The sequence below is a fragment of the Nelusetta ayraudi genome, unplaced genomic scaffold (assembly GCF_046127955.1).
Source record: "Nelusetta ayraudi isolate G7.1 ecotype Tasmania unplaced genomic scaffold, CSIRO-AGI_Nayr_v1 ptg000020l, whole genome shotgun sequence".
Classification (NCBI taxonomy): Eukaryota; Metazoa; Chordata; class Actinopteri; order Tetraodontiformes; family Monacanthidae; genus Nelusetta; species Nelusetta ayraudi.
Window position 1 is genome coordinate 2165562 of NW_027466070.1, and position 23775 is coordinate 2189336.

At 45.9% G+C, this 23775-nt stretch overlaps 2 protein-coding genes across 4 annotated transcripts in view; one reads left to right on the plus strand and one right to left on the minus strand.

The window, feature by feature from the left end:
- The window catches only part of LOC142888900 (tumor protein p53-inducible protein 11-like), a 29562-nt gene extending 21213 nt beyond the window's left edge, over window positions 1–8349 (minus strand). Inside the window, exons 1-2 of one of the 3 annotated variants that reach the window (XM_076027387.1) lie at window positions 8101–8349; window positions 4227–4336 (exon numbers count right to left, since the gene is read on the minus strand). The gene's annotated coding sequence lies outside the window, so the exon portion shown is untranslated. Of the gene's footprint in view, window positions 1–4226; window positions 4337–4608; window positions 4628–8096 lie in introns of those variants that run through there. The other 2 variants (XM_076027389.1, XM_076027390.1) reach the window with 2 other exon arrangements.
- The window catches only part of edc3 (enhancer of mRNA decapping 3 homolog (S. cerevisiae)), a 237940-nt gene that overhangs the window by 207221 nt on the left and 6944 nt on the right, over window positions 1–23775 (plus strand). The gene's annotated exons all lie outside the window — the stretch shown is intronic.

Here is a 23775-nt window from a genome sequence, read left to right on the forward strand (position 1 = left end):
CATCCTCTGTGTAAAATGAGGTGCAGACCAAAATGTGTGAAGTTTGCATTACTTGTACAATGAAGTCAGGTTGTTCATTTTCCCACGCCGAGCCGTTAAAACGTTGTATTATATTCTACAGTGGCTGGTTGGAATGACGACGCTCAAAGCAAATAAGACAGCAATTACCATCAACGAGCTACCTCCCTCCCCGCAGCCTGCGCAAGCAGCTGGGTCAACCTCATTATGTGTAATATCAGAGTTTAAAGGAGGGCCCAGAACACAGAGCGCTCACCCTGTGCCGGCCTTCCGGTCATTACTTTGTCACAAATACTGAGGAGCCCGAGTGATGAAATGTCACCGTCGCCTTCTGCCGCACAATTATCCTGCCGCAGCTGCAGCGGGCGCCACTTTTCAGCTGCTCCTCCACCTACCACCTACATCTGAAATGTGCACGACCGCGTTATCAACGGCACAGGTTGTTCCGTCGTTCTGCTCCAGTTACCACAGGGATTGCCACTTGACATTCTTACAGCACTTAATGCTCCCACAATCGGTGCGTTTGTGAGAAGCGCCGGTCAATCTCATGCATCCGACATGGAAGACGCTAATGTAAGGCACTTTCTTTTTCTCCTGGAGCTGGAAATATAAGCGCTTATAGGGGGGCGAGAGCCACGTCCGCTTCCATCACATCAGCCGCACGTGCACGTTACACCCGGAGCAATCAGGAGGAGACGGCGACAGGTGAAGATGTTTATGGGTTGAGGCGCAACAATTGTTTTCATTTCATCATCATGGCAAACGGGAGGCGGCCTGGGTGGTGGTCGTCAGGGATGAAGGCTAACACCAAATCAGCTCCAACTGCTGTTCCCCTCACTGACCTGATTAGCACATTTACCAACTATCTCTTGTTTTGTTTTGTTTTTTGTTTTTTATTACTGTTGCATCAAGGGTAGAACGTGTCCAACCACAGACTGGAAGTACTGAACTGCGATCGACCGAGACAGACGACAACATCCACCAAAGAAGACACAGCACTTTTCTTTTTTTTTTAAGACAGTAAAGCCTTTTTTTGTTGAACCAACATTGCAACCCAAAACCAAACATACTTGCAAGGCATTAGCAATCTGAGAACACTCAACAATAATGACATCGCTTTTAAATGTATAGCGGAACAGGAACGAGAAATCGGGGGGGGGAGGGGGGAGGCACTAATCCCAATGTTAATGCCACTGAACTGAGCCGTTAGTGCCTGTTTTCCTCACTCTCTATACGGCTAACTGGCTCCAAGATATCCTGCAGCCGCCCCTCAGCAGCCCTGGATGCACCCAGATCTGGCTAATCAGGTTTTCTTGCGAGTAGCACAAATGCCATGAGGGCTCAGCTGAGTTTACACAGAAACAAATGAGGGGAATCAACTTTAGCCAGTGGCCAATCGAGCCCGTGCATTAGGGCTGATGTTTGAGCAGGAGGAGGTGGATATCTAATTTGGAGGAAAAGGTCTCATTTGTCTCCCAGCCGCATCGGTTTAGCTTGTCTCCACGGCAGGGGCCTGTTCTCCCCCTACATGGCTTTTGATCCAATAAGAGGGAAATATTAACTCCAAACTTTTCCAGCTCATTATTCATACATTTAGTCATTTGAAAAGAGCCAGCGGGCCACAGCCCGTATGATTGTGAGACAAATGGCACTCAGGATGCTGTGAAATGTACTCTCCTTCACATGAATATTAAGCCAATTTCAATGTGGGTGGGGCTAATCTTGGAGAAACAGAGGATACAAATATATATATATTTTTTTTTTTATTCCGTTAAAGCAAAACTGTCTGCTTTGTGCCGGTGTTTACTGCGTGTTGTTAGTAGGAAAGGGAACGCGAGGTTCCTATTTAGTAAATATCCACAATGTTTTATTGGAGCCAAGCAGGCAAGCATTTCGAGGCACTAGCGCTGAAAACTGCATTCAACGTGCTTCACTGGCAGGCTTGATTTCATTCCTCAGCAGGTCTTATCTGAGATACATAGACACAAATGCACTTATAAAGAAAAAAAAAAAACGATTAAAACGCAGAAAGCAAAAACATTGATTCGATCTGAGTGGATGGAGGACGGATTACATCCTGTTTTGAATATGACAAAGGCGTGGTTGACAATTTGTGATGTAACCACAAGCATGCGTCACTCCTCGCAGCATGTCACGTGTGAAAGGGTACACAGAATGTGTGCCTGTCTAATTTATAAGTGCGACAGGGAAGTGAACAGAGGATGTGAAGAATTTATCTCATATATTTTTGGTACTTTTGCGTGAACCAAGACCAATGATACGCAGCTCAACTGCTCTCAGTGACTTGAACAGTACATCTTATTTACAGCTTATTTAGATTCTGTGCAGTCTGGTTGCAGAAGACGGCCTGTTTGTAATTTACCACCCACGGGGTCCAACAGGGTTTAGGCTAAAGGTAAACACTGACGTAACGTTAACTTTAAACACTAGAGTCACCACATGCTGAACTTTCAGCAGCAGCGGCGGCGACTTCCATCCGATGATCAACACGGAAATAATCGGAGGATCTCCTTCCCTCAGGTGTGCAGATTGCAGGGTATGAAGGAGCACCGAGCAGCACGAAAGAAGCAATTTGACTTTTTTTTCCAAGTTTCATCGCCTGCACAGAAGTTTACCAGGCAAAAGGGATTTTTTTTTTTTTTCCTTTTTGCAACTCGTAATGTTGTAGAAGTATCACAAGATGACAGAGCAGCTGAGCTTCAGAGCAAACTACTCGCTAGTATACACCCACTAACTGTGACATCTGTTCTCAGCATTCAACTCCTCCCCTGGCACAGCAATGGAATATTGTTTGCTGATCTAACCCCTTCAAGATGAGTGGCATGCAGGGAGGCAATAGGTCTCACTCTTTATCTTCTCCGTCATGACCCAGCTGTGGTCTCCAGTCTGAGGGCGGGGTCTCCGTCACTAGGCCACCAGTGTCGGCTGGTGATTAATAATGGCAACAATAATAATAATAATAAGAAGAAGAAGAAGAAGAAGAATGGCAATATCACAGGCATATGCATTATAGATGACTGACCGAGAAACAGAAAAAAGGTTGTGAACAGCGTCATGGGGCGCAAGCTTTTCCAAACCCGAAGTGACTCATCAAAACAGGAGAAGAAACTTTAAAGGCGTGCGGTGAAACAAATGACAACCAAGTTTAACCACAAACATGTTTTCTGTTCACAAAGATGAATATGACTGGCGTGAGTCAGGCTGGAAAGAATGGCACAAAAAAAACGTTCAATTGTCACAGGTTAAATTGCCCACATTTAAATGATTAAAAAAATAAATCCCCACACGGTACTTCTTATCTAACAAAGTCACAGAAACCACTCCAGCGAGCAGCATTCTGATGAACTTGGCACCTCAACGGTTCTATCAAGTTGCACACTTGCAACAGTTCTCAGTCGAGCAGGAGCCAAATGTTGAGCGACAATTTGCCGCCGAGTTCCAGCATCTAAATGGAACCAGCCAGCGAAGAAAAAAAAAAAGAACAGCGCAGTTCAGACAACCTGAACAAGCACAGCTGTGAAAGGCTGAAGGATTTCTGTGGCGAAGGGCAAAGCGGTCTTTTCAATTTTTAGCATTTATTTCCGTTTTCTTCCATAGTAATTAGAGAAGACTTGAGCGCTTTCGTCAAAAGCTTCCCGCTGGTCAGAAAACCAGACGAGTTGGACAAGTGGTGAAAATGAGGTGTACATGCGGGCGGGCGTGTGTGCGTGTGCGTGTGCGTGTGCGTGTGCGCGTGCGCGTGCGCGTGCGCGTGTGCGTGCGCTCAAGTGCGCGTGTTGAAATAAAAGGTGACTTTGTTCAAATGGCAAGAGTGAAATGTGAGAGCAGCACAATGCTCTACTGTGAATACATGCAAACTCTCCAAACAGTCTCTCCACTTCATGGCGGTCTGCACTGATGGCCACCACTGTCTGGCCCCATTTGGGCTGTGAGGTCTTTCTAGGGTCCCTCAATCAACCCAGTTAGTGCTGGGACTCGGGTGGGACCTCCATTTGGCACATGGACTTCGTCAAACACTCCGCTGTTCTAATGCTCGTGGCTGAATAGTGAGTGGACAGGAATATCTGAGTCACTTTGGACAGCAATTTGGATTCCAATGCATTGGCGGAATGCAATAACCTACCATTGGACCCGGGTGATGAGTCAAATACATTCAAAACAATTAAATGTGAAAAACTTCTACTTACTGAATAGCAGAATTAAATGTGCCGCTCACAACTTCCTTTGAATCCTGGTGGAGGAGTCGATGTCGGCGGGCGGTACTTCCAAATATCCTCGACGTTGCCCGGAGGTTTACCTGTCAGTTCCAAATGAACAGGAAAATTGTTAAAATCATTATGTATGCTAGAGGAACCACGAAGAGCACATGAAATTCTCAGAGTCATAAATTAAACAAATAAAAATGACTCAGCAAGTTGGACAAAGAATAACAAGACGCTTTGCAGCATTAACAGAGTTCATCAAAGGTAATTCATCCAAAATTAGATGATTTGATTTCTCTTTTTCTTTTTTTCCTGGCTTCAGACAAGCAGCTGAGGCTCCAGGTGCAAAAGTGTTTGCCAAATGGACCTGGTGCAAGGTGTTTCCCCACACAGCAGAATATCTAATGAACGAGTCAGCCCATCAGAGCCATAAGGCAGCACAAACTAAGGAGCAGCAAGCATATGGCCGCAGCTGCTCTAATCCTGTCCACTGGACATAAACACAAGCACATCTGCTGCGGCGTCAATATTAAAGGCTTTGGCTAACCTACGGTCACACCAAACAGAAATTAAAAGCCAGAGAAGGAAATGCATCCCGGGCCGGCGGGAGGATATTACTGGCACACAACAGGTCCCAGGAGGAATATCAAAGAAAGGCTATGGGATGGGCAGAAACTAAATGCACCAGACCAGTAAGTATGACTTACAGAGAGATAAGGCACACTGGCTGCTATTTTAGGAATGAAGGAATGAATGAACACACACACACACACACACACACACACACACACACACACACACACACACACACACACACACACACACACACACACACACACACACACACACACACACACACACACACACACACACACACACACACTTGAAGATTCCTCACAATAAAGGATCCCGCAACACTCTGGGCATCAAATACAATTACATAAGAGGGGAAGCCTTGATGTAAGGATCCTTTGGAGCCACTCTTTAAAGAGCCATCAACATGTTGCCCCAGGCAGGAAATAAATAAATAAATAAATAAATAAAACCTCTCATGCTTTCAATGAGCTGAAAAGGACGCAGTGAAAAGAAAGGTCCAATGAAAGGCAGCCAGCTACTCGCAATAATTACATTTTGACTGTGGTTGAGGACTAAGTTGAAGGGAGGAAGTGTTAATTAATCACTGAGGGCAAAAAGGCAAAAGAAAAAAAAGGCGGTCACCATCTGCTTTAGCTACCCAACATGCAGCACGCCAGCAGTGTGTGAGGGACCTGTGGGACGGCCCAGGGCAGTCCTCGGCACCGCTCCCTGGCCGCCCGCCCGCCCGACGGCGTTTTTTTACACAAAAATCGCACTGTGATGCACACCCATCTACTTGTGTGCCTGACATATTAACAATGATCCAAGTCCAGCTTCCGCACACAGCAATCCTCAGTTTCCCCCAAAACGGACCCAAATACTCAGTCCATATCTGACACACCACCATAACACTGAAAGACATTGTAGTTAAAAATACAAGTATTTCCATTCAGGAGTTGTTTTTTTTCTCTTCGGGAGCGTCATTAAACTGTTTTACTACGGGGCTGTAAAAACATCACCCCATATAGGCAGCCCAGCTTGTTAGTCAGCCAGTTAACGCGACACACACATAGGGGTATTTTTACAATCCTTCAACATTTAGCATCACAACATGTATCTGTGAGGACTGCTGGAAATTAAAAAGGTGATGCCCAGACAAAACCAGGGTTAACTGGCCAAAACTGCGACACAACTAAAGACGCTGCTGAATGTGTGACTTACAGCACCACTTGCCAGGCGCGTACAGCAGCTCTCTCATATTTGCTCAATTCATTTGGATGCTAATATTTTTTTTTTTTTTAGGAGGCGAGTCCCTATTTATGTAACAATTTTTGAAAATGGTAAAGAAAAAAAGATCAGGTAGCAAACATCCTGTTGGTCAACATGGACTTGAACCGCTGAAAAGGTTGGCAGAGGTGAAAATATCTTGCAGTCACAAGGGCTCGTGGGAAAACGGACACAGTCCGAAAGGTCGACGTCAGGCCGGTCCTGAGCCCTTAGACCAGAGCTAGCGGCGCATTCAAAAAGAAAGAAGGAAAGAGCACAACCGTGTCGCTGGTGCAAAAGGTCTCGAGGGCTGAACACGGATGTCATGAACACAAAAGTGGTAAACCAGCAACAACCACAGAGCCACAGCCGCGGCCCAGACAGCTACCGCCACCTCACACAACAGCAACCTTGTGCACAATCCACAAGACTGAAAAAAAACACCGTCAACACCGACACGCCTGCTTTCGTCCTCCTTTCTTCCTCAGCCACCGTGGACGCACTCGGCTTGTCCGTGTAACATCGATGACACACTGATTTCTGATTAGGGAGAAGCTCCGTGGCTGCTGCTGTGGAAATAAAGCTCAAGGCTTCACACGAAGGGAGGAAAAAAAAAACCTTACTGGTCTCTCCATACAGCTTTATATTCTTGTATTGCATAGTCTGTCTACAGAGCAGAATATCACAGGCTCCTTGTTGATCCTCTGGCGGCTTCTGTTTTCCCCCCAGGCACAATCTTGGGCTGAATTTTTAGAAGATTTTATGAGTCGAAATGCTCAAAGTATGACAAACACGGGCATGTAAATACACGGCACATCAAGCGACGGTGTCACACCACCACTACTAGCAGAAAAAAAAAGTCTCTACAAAACACATCTAATCTTAGGGACTTCAGAGGTTGAGCTTGTCGTAGGGGAAATGACAGCCTTTCAATGACCAAGCATTCACCATCAATACTCTTCGGTCAACACTTCTTCCAACAACCGTTAACCGCTAACAGCAGAGACAAGAAAGGCTGTTGATTCTGCGAGAGCTGTAGCGTGGCCGAACTGCTCCCGGGACAAGTCCTGACACACCAACCACTAACCTGAGCTGTGAGGCTTGACGAAGGTTCCCACCAAATGATTCATCCCCCCCCATCCCCATCCCCAACTGGAAATAGCAACTATTTTAAACATACAGTTCATTTCAACCGTCACTGGCCACACAAAGAAAAATAGGCCAAGTGTACAATGTGTGTTTTCCTTTAAATATGAATACTGCAGTACATATCTGTGAATCACTTTATTAAAATAAAATTAAAATAATAAAAAAAAAATTTTTTAAAAAAAAGCACACCTTAACAATTCGTTTTCATAAAACTAATTTTCAGATTGGTGTTGCTTTGGCCAGCTCTAATTCACGCTACTAAAACAATTGAGCAGCCAATTATGCCAACACGTGGATCTTCTTTTCTCCACCCCAAGGAAATAGCAGAAGAGGTCGTTTAAAAACGTGCGTGGAACGCCACTGACCGACCACCCATCGCTGCTTCTCCTTCAGTGGAGAATCAATTCGATGCTCGCCAGCTAGCCAACTAACTGACTAACTGACTGACCGACTAACTCTGTAAAATTAAGTTTTACAGAGTCACGGGGCGCGCGGAAGCAGCTCGGACACCGAAGACCCGAGAGGTTCCTCGAGGAGACAAACGACGGGTTTTTTTTTCTGTGACGCCCGGGGCAATAATCTAGGCGCCGTTGTCCACATCTGCCGCAAAGTTTTCGCCTTTTAACGGTCATCCTTAACCGTCGGAAAGGACGCCAACGTGGGCACGCGCTGCCTTATCACTCAGCGCCAAACAATTCGAAGGAAGAAGGGGGGAGATAGGGGGGGGGGGGGGAAAGAGGTGCGTAAACACCGCCAAGGAGCAACGAGGAGGCTGACAAAACAAAATCAGCCAAGTTTACCGACGGGCAGCGCAGTCGTATGAGAAACAAAAGCGGAGGAGCGTACAATCAATGTGTGACTTACTTACAGAACGCGCTTGCGCGGAGTTTGTTCGCGGAGTGAGACGCCAGCCGGAGCCGTCACGAGAGCGAGTGAGCAGCAAAGTGGACGGAGTGAGCGAACATCGCCGCGTGGATCCGTGCGTTCTCCTCTCCTCAGCCCGCAGCAGCAGCAGCAACAGCAGCAGCAAGCAGCCCCGCTAAACAATCCCCGAGAAGCCGGAAGTTACCGTAATCACCTGCTCTTAATGCCGCAGCGCAACCCGCACTGACACTACCGTAATGAGCAGACTAGGTGCCCACGATGAACTGTGAACGCGCCCTGGTCTTGTCCGACTGTGGCGTCGGCAGAAATTGTATTTTTGGGGTGGGTCGGGACAAAATTATTTGGGCTTATCTTTTTCCCGGGAAAAAAGTTAACTTAGAAAGCCAGAACACAGAATGAATTGAAAGAGAAACATAGACCAAATGACACTTTTGTTGTTGTTGTTGTTGTTGTTGTTTTTTTAATATTCGGCACCACAAACACCAAGCAAAGGAAAACACAGCACTGTGCAGCTACTTAATTATGAAAATTCACATGTACTCCCGAATCAAACAGAAGCTCCCACACACTGTTCAGCTCTCTGTCTTTGTATTAGCAGAACGTTTGGGTCGACAGACCTTGGCTAGGCATGACACATGGCATATTGCATACATCTCTCTCTCTATAGAGGCGTGCAGATGCAGTCAGCCAATCAGCAGACTGGAGGCCTCAGCATTGCTGATGGGCCTCAGCGGTAAGGTAAAACAACAGTACTTGTTAAAAAAAAAAAATTACTACAACTTTCTGTGCTTTTTGGAGAAAAAAAAAATCGAATGTAAAAAGAAGTCCTTGTGTTGTTTCACTGCTAAATATGTGGCTTCTTTCCCGACAAGAATTTCTGTTTCCACTTTATTCCATTTCATACTGCACGATCACGTTGGCTTCTGCGACACCAGCATTTCACTGCCATGTGACATTGTGACATGTGACATTGTTTTTGCTTGGAGGCAGAAGAAGATAAATGTGTATTTCAATTGGTCTCTTTCACACTGGACAGTTCGTGGAATGTTGGCTGCTGTGAGTGAGAAAAAACAGAATCTGAACTGTCAGACACCTTTGAGTGTCATACATTATGTACATGCTTGTTGTCGTGCAATAAAGCACAAAGAGAAAACATCAAAAGAGCTTTGCCACATACAATCAGACTGGGATATGAGGTATTTTAACGTGAGTCTGTTCTTTCAAGAATGAACACGGGAGCTGCTTTTTATCCAGGCTGTGTCAACATCAGGCAGAAGAGTCTGTGAAATCCCTTTTATTTCAACTGCTTTGTCTTTTCGGGGAAAATAGTCGGGGCCACTTTCCAGGCCAATTTCTTTTTCGAAAGCGTCAAGGATATTCACGCAGGTGGCAATAAAACAAGAGCATCAGCTTTGAATAGAGGTGTCGAATTAGTGTTAGTGGAAAGACCTCTGAGGATTTACTGGCATATGCCGAATGAAAGGTGTGGGAGGGAATGTTACACAGAGGGTGGCAGCTGCAGGGGAAAATCACCCTTTAGACGCAACAGCTTCATAGTAACATACTGGGTTTTTTCTCAAAGACACGTTCAGTATGTCAATGGTTCTATATTTTTTCCCTCAGTCCAATTTAGACACAATTATTTCCGTGCAAAAAAGGGGAAACACAAGGAATTGATTTATTCCAATTATTGCTGCTATTTTTACATTCTTAATTGTGAGCAGTGATGACAGAATTTCAATGTGACTCTTTGTCTTGAGTGATGACAGGAGACAGTGATGATGGAACACTGTAATTATTAACGCTAAGGGAAAACTCATCACGGATCCTGTGTCAGAATCCATTGTTTCTGTGATTAAACTGGGTCAGCACTGGAACTCTCCCCCCCCCCAAAAAAAAAAAAAAAAAATCAAAACATTTGAATGCACAATGTTTTTACGTCTTCTGGTCATGTTAGGTCCATATTCAGAACTTTATTTTGTATTGCCAGACTTTAGGAGAACATACTCAAGCGTTTATTCAACCCCAAACCCTGTATGGATCTCCAGAAAACAGCGTTTCTGGCTCTCCCGTTTACACCCTCTCGCTAAAACCTTGTATTTTTGTGGCATGGGGTGTAGGCGTTGGCGGCAGGATCCAAAAGCAGATACACTCTTGGTTGCAGGAGAAAAAAAAAATATTTTAACAACAAAACAAAACACAAAGTGTCCTCAAGGGTAGAAATCAAACAAACCTGAATCGGAGAACTTCAACTGAGGCAAAACTGACCAAGAAGTGTCAATGTAGAGTAACAGACAGGATGAAAATATAAGGGCAGAAAAGACTTTCAAAATAAAACAGGAAACACTAAAACGGACCATGACAATTTTAGCCGTCCACTAAAATGTATGCATTATCTGATATTCTACATATTTGGAAGGGGACAAAAAAATGAAGGTGGAGCCAAGGCATTTTTTTTGTATATAGTTTGATAATAGGCAGAAAAATAATCTAGAGACGGGGGAAGGTTGATTTGAAACCATTCAGGTATCAGAAATCAGAGAGAGCTTCATTATGTGTCTAACCTGTCAAACAATATGGGAGTCACATTTGTCTGGCTGTAGCCATACCCCAGCATTATTTGCACTTGTAGTGCTTTAAACTTTGTAGCGCATCATCTCTTTCACCGTATTGGAGATTTCAGCATTAAAGAAGAAACAACAACATGTGAGGTGGAGGCGGCAGTTGCAGTGGGTGGATGTGGCAGGATGATGGGAGATAATTTGCTGGGTGAAAAGGGGCCACTGGTCGTAATGGTATTGGGTGCAGGAGGTCAGTTATTTATACCAGGTGATGTAATGCAAATGCTGAGGGGGAACAAGTGGAAAAATCCATCCGTTGGAAGAAAAAGCGACGGCAGAAAAACAGTGAATTGGAAATAAACGAAACAAAAAACACCTTACACACCTTAGTTGAAAGTGTGGAAAAGCCTGCCCATCTGCTGTTCCGAATCCTGGCTGGGCCGGATTTTTAACGCCGTGATATAAGCAAGCGCGCAGATTGAAATGCTGATGGTGCTCATGATTTTATGAATAATATCGCCATGGTCCCTCGCTGACAGGTTGATTTTGTTTGGTGCGCCAGGGGCCTCGAGACAGTGATGTTTTCACGTACCCCTGTCATGTCTCAATGCGTGTCATTTTTAGCCTGTGGGCAACATAAACACGCACCAGTCACAATTTTGAGCCGTGAACAAGGGGGGAAAAAAAGGAAAAGAAAATAGATGGCCTTCGAGGAATGTGTGGTATGTGGGAGGCATGTGTGCTTTGTCTTCACCCACACTCAGACCTGTCAAAGAGACAAACGCTCGTCCTCCGCCTCCAAGCAGCAGCAACCAATCGTGGCTCGCTCCTGCCATCCCAAGTGTCTTGTCGCTTATCAGGTTTGAAATCGAAAATTACCTTTAGCTGTCAAAAAACGTGCAAGGGAACGTCTCTTATTTCATCACCTATTCTCTTAACATCTCATAAATTGCAATGGTGATGGATGAGCGCTTTTGACTTGCATCTGTATATGTATTTTATCAGATTTTCCGCTGCAGGATTTTGAATTGAAATTATTTTTCTTCTAAATTTCTAATCATTTTTCTGAAAAATGTCCTTCAAAGAAACTCTTCAACAAAGGGGAAAAAATATATATATATTTTCAAGATAGCGAGATAGATTGTAGGATTTACAATGGGATGGAATAACTGTGGCGACACCAGCGAGTTTATTTCTACGTTCTTGCTGCTACAAGTGTTCATTGCAACTCGCCACGCAGCCGGACTTCTCTTTAATGGAGTGGTTGCACAGGAGTGAAGGATGCGGGGAAGAACACACTGAACAACCAGTGTGAGATGAAAGCTCTCTGGAGAGGAGCGGTACATATGAGAAAATAGAAAAGCCTGGCCAGTCAGGGCAATATCGAATCCAGCATCCATCTACGAAAACACTCACTGGACCAGCCGCTCTTCAACCACCGTCAAGAAACCACAATCTGAATCTAGGTTTCTAATGCGCAGTATTCTGTTACCTTTTGTTTTTAAATATATATATATATATATATATATATATATATATATTTTTTTTTTTAAATACTCTTTTTAAAGATCCGTGTTCAGATCCTTTTCATCCCGCTCTCTTGGTCAACAGACTTGCTTGAATGCTGCCCAATGCTTATGCCCATGATATTTAGCCTTCTGTTTATAGCCATCGGATTCTTTGTTGCTCTTTCCGAAGGTCTGGAAGGACCCAAGAACGAGACAGTTTCAGAGGATGGAGTCAACCACAGGCAGTGCATTTTGCCATCTTGATAAAGTAAAAAAAAAGAAAACAAGAATAAAATTGCAAACTGTCTCTAAAGAATATGGTTTTCACACTGTTATTCCAATATGGGTCAGTTATGGACTGCTTATAAATCCTCTTATTCACATATTGTAATATGTATTAGGAAATTCATGACATTTTTCTTTCTCTTTTGCAATTTTCATCTTGACTATATACAAGAGTGAGTAAAAATGGCTACTACTCCACAAGTGACTTTCCAACTGCACTCAAAGACACTGGCTGCAGCTGCAGCGACTTTGTTATATGTAAACATATAGAGCTTTAGCTTATGGGAGAGAGAGCAGAATGAGGCAAAGTCACCTGTTGTGCTGCTTACTTACAGACGGGCAGGAATCTCCCACTCCACTAGACTCTATCTAGGTGGGTGAAGGCAAAGGTCAAGTATCAGTGCATTGCACTTTAACTGTGCAGCCTGCAGGCGCCTGCAGGCAGCATTACTGACCGAATACACTGCCGGTTAGTTAATAATTTCCTCCGTTCACCCTTTACTCTGAGATTAACCATTATTTTTCCCTTCACTGCACTGCAGAGCAGCTGCTAATCCTTCAATAACCGGTAATTAAAGCTTTACAAGAAAACAGGGCCAGATTGATGTCCTCCCAAGTAACTGAATAAACAAGCAAGTTGCAAATCTGCATCCTAAACACCACATCCCGGATCACTCTATTTGGTTTGTTCAGACACACTGGGCAGGTGGAAACAGGCTCAGACACAAAGTGGCTCTCCAAACTAAATGTTTGGCTCCAAAGCTGCTTTTCTTATGGAAACAATGACGACCCTTCTTCCAGGTATTATCGAAATTCCTCATCTTCCCCCTCGGCCAGGAGCTATTTTGAGAAGCTGGTTCTGATTTGCTCAAAGCCGGAGAAAATCATTAACCCAAACATGGATTTAAACCAGATTTGGGAGCATTTTGGCCTCCAGCTTGTACAATAGTGGTGGTGGAATTCAAAATAAAAGGCCACAGGTCCAACTTCAAGATTAATGAGGTCAAAAATGTTGAAGAGAACACAAATATAATTTCAAAGGTCACATATTATGCCCGATACCATCATGGGCAGCATGGCATAATGAAAACGTGCAGCATTTTCAGCCAAGACTACAAGGATGTCTCTCTGTGAGTGGGTCTCGTGCCCCCTTTTGCCCCACCAGGAAATAACAAAATGTCCTGCAAACACAGCGCCACCTTGTCAGAGTGTGAACTGTCTCATGTGACCTCAGGCGTCTCTGTCCAGTCGCCAGCAACCACTGACTGTGACTTTTGGTGCATCAAATTGGAAACATCCAGCAACAACGAGTGCCGTGTCCCACTTGGCATCAAGAAGAAGACCTCGAGAGTCACTGATCCGCACTGCAGCCCTTCTCAGTTCTGTCTCAGGTCCCGGATCACACATTTAGACTGAGGTTTATTTTTGGTTTTCATATTTTGAATTTACTACAATTGCTGCATAGTCTGTTGAATTCAAAGACAGAGAGGACACACAACCACATTTCTTCAGTTAAATGTGTGTAATGGAGCAAAACACAGATACACACACACATCTCCTGGCCAGCCACATGACCTGAGTTCCCTGGGCAGCGTTCTGGCATCAGGCAAAAAGCAAGAAGGCAGGGAGGGAGAGTTTACTGCTTCAGCTCCGTGCTGCTGAAAAGACCAGCCTGGGGAATTCTGATATCTTCCTCACGCCACTGATGATACTTTTTTTTCCAACTGTCTTGCTTTCCCTCCCCTGTTCTTTCCCTCTAACCTTCTTCTGGGCTGCATTTGTGGTTTTCTGTTTGCTCTTTGCTTGCAAGTGGTTTCAACTTTGTGCCTAAATGGTAGGATTCCATATTCATTTGTTTTCTTCTACCCTGCTTGTTTTGCTTGCTGACAGTGTCTTATTCTGGCCTATCATCTGATGCACTCAGCTCACCCCTCCCTTTGTATACATCCTAGCATTGCCGCTACCTCATCTGTCTTGGCTCCCTGTATCCAAATGTAAACACGTTGCTCCGACGTTCAAACAGGTGTGCAGCTCTATACCTCAGTGCTGACGAGCTCACCTATCCATTTTGCGCAACATTTGCGTGATGTGGCAGCCCATCATGAGCGGCTGCAAGCACGAATCTAATCCTGACTGCTTGAATGCCTCCCACTTCCCTGCAGCTAAATCTCCTCCTCAGCGCGCCCTCCCTCCTCACACATGAAGGCAGCTTAGCCCCGGAGAGCAGCCTCTGCCTCTTAATCTCCACGACAAACCATTCCCTCATGCCGACCAAAGCTCAACGTAGCTCACGGTATAAGGGGGACATTCACTATTCCAATGCATTCCGGGAGACCACCGAGGGGAGATTTATTTTTCACCGAGCGGGGGGAAAAGGAAATCCATCTTGGTTACTGCCAAGTGGGGAAACAGGTGTGATTCACACATATCAGCAGACAATACAGAACACGGATGGGGGAAACGGAAGGTGTTGTTGTTGTTGTGGACTCAGTTACTCAATACTTGATATTTCAAATTGCATCAGTCGGCAAAGTGTGTTCCCATCCAGAGGTTTATGGCATTTTAAGTATTATTGCCATGTACTGGGTCCAATTATTTACATACAATTGTCCAATTTATACGTCCAATTGTCCAATATTGATAACAGTGGAGTGTTTGCATACCCAATGGATGCCATATAGGTGGTAGGTAGTGGAAGTAGTGCAGCTAGCATGTCATGTCGGCCATCAGACTGTGGCCGCATTGTATTTAATGGCCGGTAGCGATTTCCCGTTGAAACAGTGGTAGAAGAATAGGCAGTTAAAATAAAGAACCAACTTCTTGTAAATGAACTGCATTTCAGGAAACACTACACATCAATCAAGTTTAATCTATAAAGCTCCAAATCACACCAGAAGGCATCTTGAAGCCAAGTTTTAATAGATTTGTATATATTGTTGATGACCGTTAAAGTGCCTGTCCTAAGGTCCCACCTTAGTTGGAGTCCTGTGTCTTGAACTCAGGTGTGGAGGTGGAGTCCAGGCACCGAGACTTTCGGGACTGGGTTCACCGGCGTGTATCATATATACTTGCAAGTGCAGTGTTATGTGAAAAACTAGGCGATGAACACAGAGTTCGGGTAGGGACAAATCAAGTTGAATGCAAACAAAATAACGTTACACAGTGTGCAGACAGGTGAATCTGTATCAAGATCATCAAATGTCTTTGGGTCCACATGAGATGACCGAGTGACCTCGGCTCATCAAAGACATCCTCGGTTAAAGGAACACATTGATTTTCTCTCCCACCCCCCCACCTCCTCTATCCTGCTGACGGCGAGCGTCTTGTCAATGTGATGAGGTGAACTGAGTGTTCCGTCTCTGCTCCTTCTGATCAGTGGAGAACCTGAGAGCCCGGCTCACTCTCTGCCCTGCGCCCGCTGGACGCCAGGACTCTCGGCCACCGAAATAAAGACGTGTGGGAGCTCACATGGAAGTGTGCCCCCTCGTCAGAGTCGAAGCAACAACTCACCTAGCGCTGCCTTTCCTCTTTCAATACTCATCGTTTTGTTTCAAGGCAACAAAACGATTTTCTCAAAACTTAACTCTCCCACAAACAACTGTTTTGAACTCACCGCCACCCCATATTAAGATGTTTTCTGAGAAAAACATCTACATGCTAATGGCCTGCACATGCCGCCGACAACGGCAGCACACTTACAGCACTCACTTTGAAAACACGGATAGACACTTCGAATGAGCGCAACCGTAAAGTGAAGGGTTTCACTTGAAAAGTGCTTGTTTTTCCAAATCAAAAACATGCACGATGCATCGAGACGGCACTCGTGAGAGGCATTAGGGTGGAAACGCCGCCCACTCTGCCTTTTAACGAAGTGCTTCAGAGGAAAGAAGAAGAAGAAGAAGAAGAAGAAGAAGAAGAAGAAGAAGAAGAAGAAGAAAGCATCAATTTCGCTAAAGAGACTGAAAGTCAGAGACATTCTGCTTTAGAGCACTAGTCAGGATCAGGCCAGTGTCAGATGTGGATAGAAGTGAAAGTCAGGCCAGTGTGTGTGTGTGTGTGTGTGTGTGTGTGTGTGTGTGTGTGTGTGTGTGTGTGTGTGGTGTGCGTGTTCAGGTGTGACCAGCCAGCTGCCTGTGGGGAAACAGGCACGACTCCTATTTCGCCGCAAGACTGAATTTGAGATTGGAGCGAGCGGCTGGAGGCAGCAGGAGGTGACGGGAGGCAAAGTGATGGGAGGACACCATGGGTGTGTCTGGGACTCACAAAACAACATTCACATTCATTTTCAAGGTTTCTTCCATTGCGAGACAAAAAAAACATCCAGAGTGAATCGTGACAGCGATGTTAACCCACCCCTCGCTGTCCCAGTATGACAGGGACAGAGAGGGGGTCCCTGTCATACTGGGACCCCTTTCACCACAACCCTTTACTCCTCAACTGCAGTCAAGATGATCTCCCTCACTTGGACTCTCTTCTTCAGCTGCTGCCCTGCCTGCTCACTCCCGGCCAGAAGGTCCTTTGCTCTCAGTGAGGAATAGGAAATAGCTCTGACCTCCAGATTCAGATGATCCTGCTCCGTCCAAGCCTGCCTCCCACTGCACACAGTCAGCCCGCTCGTCTCGCCTTTCACAGCATAAGAGAGCTACACGCTGCTTGCCCTACTTATCCATTGTTAAATAAATACTCTGAAAACGTCGCCCCGTGTCTGTGTCTCCCCGTTCTAGTGTTCAGACTCCACTGAACCCGACCTGGCAAGCCGGACCACATGCATCGGCTCCAGTGCGTTGGCCATCGGCAGTGAGTGGCCTTGCCTGAAGGACGTCAGCACCGCATGCCAAGGGAAACCGTGTAACTGAACTCAACCAAACTGTCACTCTTTGCTTTTATAAATAAGTCTGCCAGTTCTGATAAAACTGCCCACATGGCAGCAGTTCTTTACAAACATGGTGCAGCTTCCTGTTCTTGCACTATAGCCCCGCCTCCTCCTTTGTCAAAAGGTCGCTGGTTGGCCCTGCAATACATGGATTGAGGGGATGGACTGCAGGCCAGAGCCAATAGACTCTGCTGGGTGAACACACAAACATTTCACTCTTGCCGTCATTAGCTGCGTTTCCATTACCCCTACAAAACCTAAAAATTGCAATAAAAACTTGGAATGGAAACACAGAAACTTCGAAAAACCTCTCAAATATCGCTTAAAGTTTTTTACACTCTCATGAGGCGTTTTTTCAGACGTATCGATATAGAGGTATGTCGCAAAAGTGTAGACACTTTTTATCACACTTACACGTCACTTCAAGTGAAGACGGAGCGTTATGCTTGGACGGAGGAGGAGATGGAATATATTTTTTTACAAGCAATGAAAGAGAAAAATATAACAACCATTCTCGATAGCAAACAACATCGAAATGCAGATTTATACAAGAACTTTTGTACCTCCACCCTCCCCAAACGTGGGTCTCACAGGACAAGATTTTACGGGAATTGCGGCTTATGCGCTTCGCACCATTCAATGGAGACTCCTGTGAATTGCAATTGAACTTTGTCGAAATTTTATTTTGTGAAAAACCTAATGGAAGTGCAGCTATTGTAACCCATCGAGGATTGTTGGAGTGTTGTTTTGCTCAATTTGTATTTTTTCCTGGCAAAAAGTCCTCAAAATACAGAAAAATACAGCTTCCTTCTGCGCCACTGGCTGTATTTCACAGTGAATCTTCGGGGGGGGGGGGGGGGAATCCAAAATTCTCAGCAGCCTTGCAAAAATAAAATACCTGCAATACGACACAATCCCACCTGTAAACAGGCTCTAATATGAGTAACCGGCCGCTAAAAGCAAAGGCGACCGACGTGCCTCACAGCCAGTGCTGTTTCACTGCGCGGGCACAAACACCAGCGCCTAGATTGCCTGGAAAACCTCGGAGCCCCCCTGTCGTCAGCGGGGACAGAGAAACATTCCCCCGGGAGACGAGCAGCAGGAAATGAAAGAGCTGAACTGGTTGCCGCACGGACGCAATATTTATGCCTGACTATGCAGGAGCCAATTTTTACGTGTCTCGAGCCCGCTGCCCTCATCTCCTGCTCACTGAGCACCTTCTGTTCGCGGCACTCGAGTGTCTGCGCACCTCCAGGTTGTCCGGAGCAACCGCGGTGACATTTGAGGCTGCAGGTAAATGTCTAAAGCGCACACACACACACACATGCACGCACACACACACACACACACACACACACACACACACGCACGCACACACACGCACGCCCACACACAACTAAACAAAAAAACAGGGCTGAATATCAGAGAGATTTCTGTTGGATAATGTTGGTATTTGCTACACCGATAGCGTTTTGTTTTGTCACGAGCCCTTTGCGTCATCCACACAGCAGGAGAACAGAAAAACTGCCATAACTCAGAGCGCTTTGAAATATTGATCCGAGTGCCAGAGAATCTTTGACTGATTCCTAGATTGGCACAAATTGAAACTGGGGATCCAGGCGGCACTCGTTCCTCTTGGCGGAAAGATAGGAAGAAGAGAGAGAGCGAGAGAGAGAGAGAGAGAGCGAGAGAGAGAGAGAGAGGATAGACAGAGAGAGAGATAGAGAAAGGGAGCATCAGCTTCATTCTCATCCATCGTCACGAGCTGTTTGTTTCTTCAAAACAAAAAAAAAACTCTGGAATTCAGAAATAAAGTCCCTCTGAGATTTCAAGATGTTCACCACCAGGAAGAGAATTGTTGTGTGGGAGAGGGAGAGAGGGAGTGATTATTGAATTGTATGGTATGGTCTTTATCATCGATGTATATTTCATATTGCTCTGCAACGTTGTGGAAAAGCCCAATTGAGGCCTGGAGTTGAGAATAAACATCCGCTGTAAACTCTATATGCATCACATCAGCTGCAAACCTGTAACTGTGATTGTCTCCACTGTCCCTGTCAGATGAACAAACAAACAAACAAACAAACAAACAAACAAACAAACACGCCAGTTTCAAACCAAGATGAGAGGAACGGGGTTCATGCTTTGGTGGGGAAACTCAATATTTATGTGCCAAGACTCACAGTTCTCTCAGCTGATTAAGGCAGATTGGGTGGATGGGCAGAGATGAAGGCGTGGGTGCAGGAGGAGCCAGACACAATGAACACTGTGCTCTGCCGGAGCAGCTGCTCCGATCCGACACGGCTCCCTTCACATTTGGTTTATTTTAAAGACCAGGATCGTCTCTCGCAAATGCAAAAGGTCACAGCGGGCCACTCACTCAGGGGATGAGGAGGCGAAAAACTAAATTTAAACTCTTTCATCCTTCGGCTATTAATAGAAAAGTGCATGTAACAAAAAAAGAAAGAGTGCCATGCTCAGGGTGTTTGTTTGGGATGGGCTGACTGGCGAAAGGGCCTCTTGTTAACGGCAGAGTCACTCTGTCACTTCTCTGTATATCAAGAAGAATTGTGATTGCCGTTCACGATTCTGACAAACACCTTCCTCTGTTCAATTTATTTTGAAAGACCTACATGTCAAGAAAAACAAGTGTGGGCAGAAGCGCACAAACAAAGACAACTAATAAATGACCTGCTTCAGTTTTAATGGAACAGCAGAAAGGCTCCCAGGGGACCCCTAACAGGGCCAAACCTGGGGTCAAACCTTTTATTGACCGTCTAATCAAATCTATCTTGAAACATCATCACAGAAATAAAATGATAGTTGTTTAGTTTGGTCCCTGTTTGCTCTCCGCAGCAGCGAGGAGAAGCTGCGTTCACCTGCTGGAGGAATCAGCACCGCTTTTCGTTTGTGAGTGATGTTGCAAACATCTCCAGCTGTATTGACACTTAGGGAGATTGTTATTGGTTTGTTATTGGCTGGCTACGTGGTATCAAAGCCGGACTTAATTGAGAAAAATGTGAAATATGACTGAAGCAATTTTCATGTAATCATTTTTATTTCAGATTCTTTGACTATGCTCACATAGAATGGAGGACATTCCCTCATTGCAACGATTTGGTGGATTTATGGAGCTTATAAAGTAAAAATACTGTAAAGAACAAAAACAAATTGCTTCATCTGGCTGGTGGATCTGCATTAAGTTAATCAAATGTCTCCAAGATGTAAAAAGTCAAGGAAATATAAATATGAAATCTGTAGGTTTGGTTGCACACACACACACACACACACACACACACACACACACACACACACACACACACACACACTGGGAGAGAGAAGGTCAGGAGGTGACGGGAGACCTTTATCGCCCTGAAGAAGCGCTGGTGTAAACACAGGTGCCCCCAGTCGTGCTAATCAAGGCCCTGCTGCTGTATTCCGGTCACAGCGAGTCACGGCCTCGCACTAAATGGAACAGAGCCACCGTGGACTTTATTGATCCGGACCTTTTTTTTTTTCTTTTACTGAGCCCTAATGTATACGTAACAGCTGTAAGAAAGGCCACTTTGAGGGATTCACAATGCTGTTTGAGTGAAGACCAGCGGAGCATTGATTTTTCAGTGCAAACCAGGATTTCCATAAAAGGAGTTTCCTTCCGGCCTGCCTTTTCCAGGGGCTGATTGGCACGTTTGCTCTTCTGTTTGTCCTCCACATTTTCATTTCAACGGCAAATTTGACCACAAATGGAAAAGGCGGCGTCATTAATATTCAATCGCTCCTGAACCAGATCCAGCTGGATCGCACCGTGACGTGTGCCGCCTCGGCGAAGAGTGCAGAAGACCGCCAAACTCACGTTAGCCGGCATGCTAATGACCTCCGCTGTGTCGCCACTGTGACATTTGTCCAGGGTGTGAAGCGTCAATCATCGTCAGATGTGATAATATTAGACCGCGTTTTTGAATTTCGCCCTCCAGATACATATTTCATGCGGAGGCACGTGCACTCGGAGGACATCGTGAGATGTGAGGCTAAAACCGCGGACCTGAGACCATAGGGGGGCCCCCGAGACTCCCACAACTGGCTTTACGTGTCGAGGGTTGAAGCGCTTCCACTGACGGTGGCGCTAATCCTCTTCGCTAACACGTCCTTGACCAGTCACTTCCTGAGGCTCTGCGGTCTGCGGTCGACCCTGCACCCTGACATTCCTGCAGAGGCAGCGAGTGGCAAAAGCACGAGGGCGGACAGATGAATAAAGAAGGAAATAAAGAATATAAATAAAGATACGACAGATAGAGAGTTGCACACAGGCAGAGGCAGAGGCAGACAGGCAGGCTGGATAAGATGCTGCAGCTCGTCTGAAAACGTCGCTGTGTTATTGTGACTGAGGGACAATGTTGTTGAACATATAAAAAGGATCCCGTACATAATTGCACGCCGTTCAAGAGCTTGAATTACATGGTGCACTACTCTTCACTCTACATCCTATTTGCGTGCCTACGTTTGCAAACAGCAATCATGTGAGGGCGAGCGGCCGGCCAGGCGGCCGGGACATCTGTTTTTCCGCTAAATTGGATTTTTATCAGTGGAGCGGCGGCGGCGGCAGCGTTTGATGGAGGGGCGATGAAGGAGGAGAAAGTCCTGGGAGTCACGAGGCACGCTCAGTGCAGCAGCACGCCGCATCGATTGGTCCCAGGAAAGGTGGTGCGGGCGGCGGCGGGGCTGGGGGAGGGCGGGAGGTGATAGTCTTGTCACTCAATAACCGGCCCATCTCGGCTTTCCAGCGCCCCAAACCGGAACCCGGCAGGACACCTGGCTCTGACAGGTGAGAACCTCACCTGAGGAAAGCAGTTCAGCGAACTCTCCGAGAGGCCGAGGAGGCGTTCGGCAGCGCTGACCTAGCTTAGCTTAGCTTTTGAGCTCATTTGTGCATTGTGGGTTCCGTATGATTTTTTCGCGTCTTTATTTTTGACGGTGCAAAGTTGTGACCTGATCAGTTCTCCAAGAAAGAAGAACAGCACGGTGAGTCCTCTGTTCACAGCCTGCAGCAAAACCTGACGCTGCTCTACAACAAAAGAAGATAGAAACACGCACGATCAAATAAAGAATACTAACATCTACCATACACAAACGTGTTCCAACCAGTGTGTTGGGTTTTAAAAGCCCCTTTGTGACATCACAAAGTGCGGATACCCAAAACCGTGTGTATCCTTTTGCTGGCAGCAAAAAAAAAATACTGATACAGGAACATTATCCAAGGAAAGGGTGGTAGTGCTTGTTAATATAGCCTCCTTTACATTATCATGTTACTCCGACTTAGTTAGTCGTTTAAATATGTTGTGCCATTAATTTGTCACTGCAGACTGCTGACACAAAAGAAGATTTGGGTCATGAGGGCAGGACTGTTCAGCTCTGAGTGCCATCAGTGGCTTTGACCCGACCCACCACCCAGGACAGAGGTTGAGGTCACCCCGGGACACGTTTTCCCACGGACCGATGCAAACTCGATTGGCTGCCGTTCAAAGCCAGAGGGCGCCGGCAGCAGCGACAGTCACCGGCTGCTTTGGCACGAGACCAGGGGAGGTTTCTAACACGCAACTTTGCCTTTTTATACCTTTCATTTCACTTTTTGCACTGCATGCATCACTTGCTACGGCAACGTCAGTGCATGTTTACCACGCTGATAAAGCTCCGTCCATCCATCCATTTTCAACACCCGCTTATTCCTGAGCTCAGTCAGGCTGACGGGGGTCCGCTGGAGCCTCTCCCAGCCGTCATAGGGCGAAGGCAGGGTGGCACCCTGGACGAGTCGCCAGTTTGCCAATAAAGCTCTTTGAATGGAACTGAATGAAACTGAGAAAGAGGGACAGAGTTGTGTATTTGACGGTGGAATTTATTTAACGTGTTTCAGACACAGGCTGGGTATCGCAATTAGTGTTACGTCTGCAGGATGGGGAGGGGGGGGGGGGGGATAAACAACATAATCCACCGAAGAGGACTGAGTGACATTCCGGGGCATTAGAAGAGACGGACGGTCTTGACTGCCGAGTGTCCGCTGCACCTCTGACCTCGGCCTCCACTTATGCCATTTCACTCTCAGCTGAAAAGGGATTCTTTTGCTAATGACACCAGCTGCTCCTTTGCTTTGTTGCTCAGCAGGTGACAAACGAGGCGGGACTTGGCTAGTCATTATTGGGCGGCAGTCTTCGGCTTCCCTCTAATGAAGTATCGATCTTTAAAAGCAAACAGCGCCCTCTGCTGCCCGCTGATTGGCTCCCGGTGAGCGCCTGATGGTGCGAGAGATGCAGCTTCTTGGTCGCAATCAGGCGTCCTCGCGCCTCTGACATAATCATTATGGATTTCCAGTCTTTGTGACGAACAAAAAACAAAAAAACAAACAAACAATCAGACGGACGACGACCTCAGACAAGTGC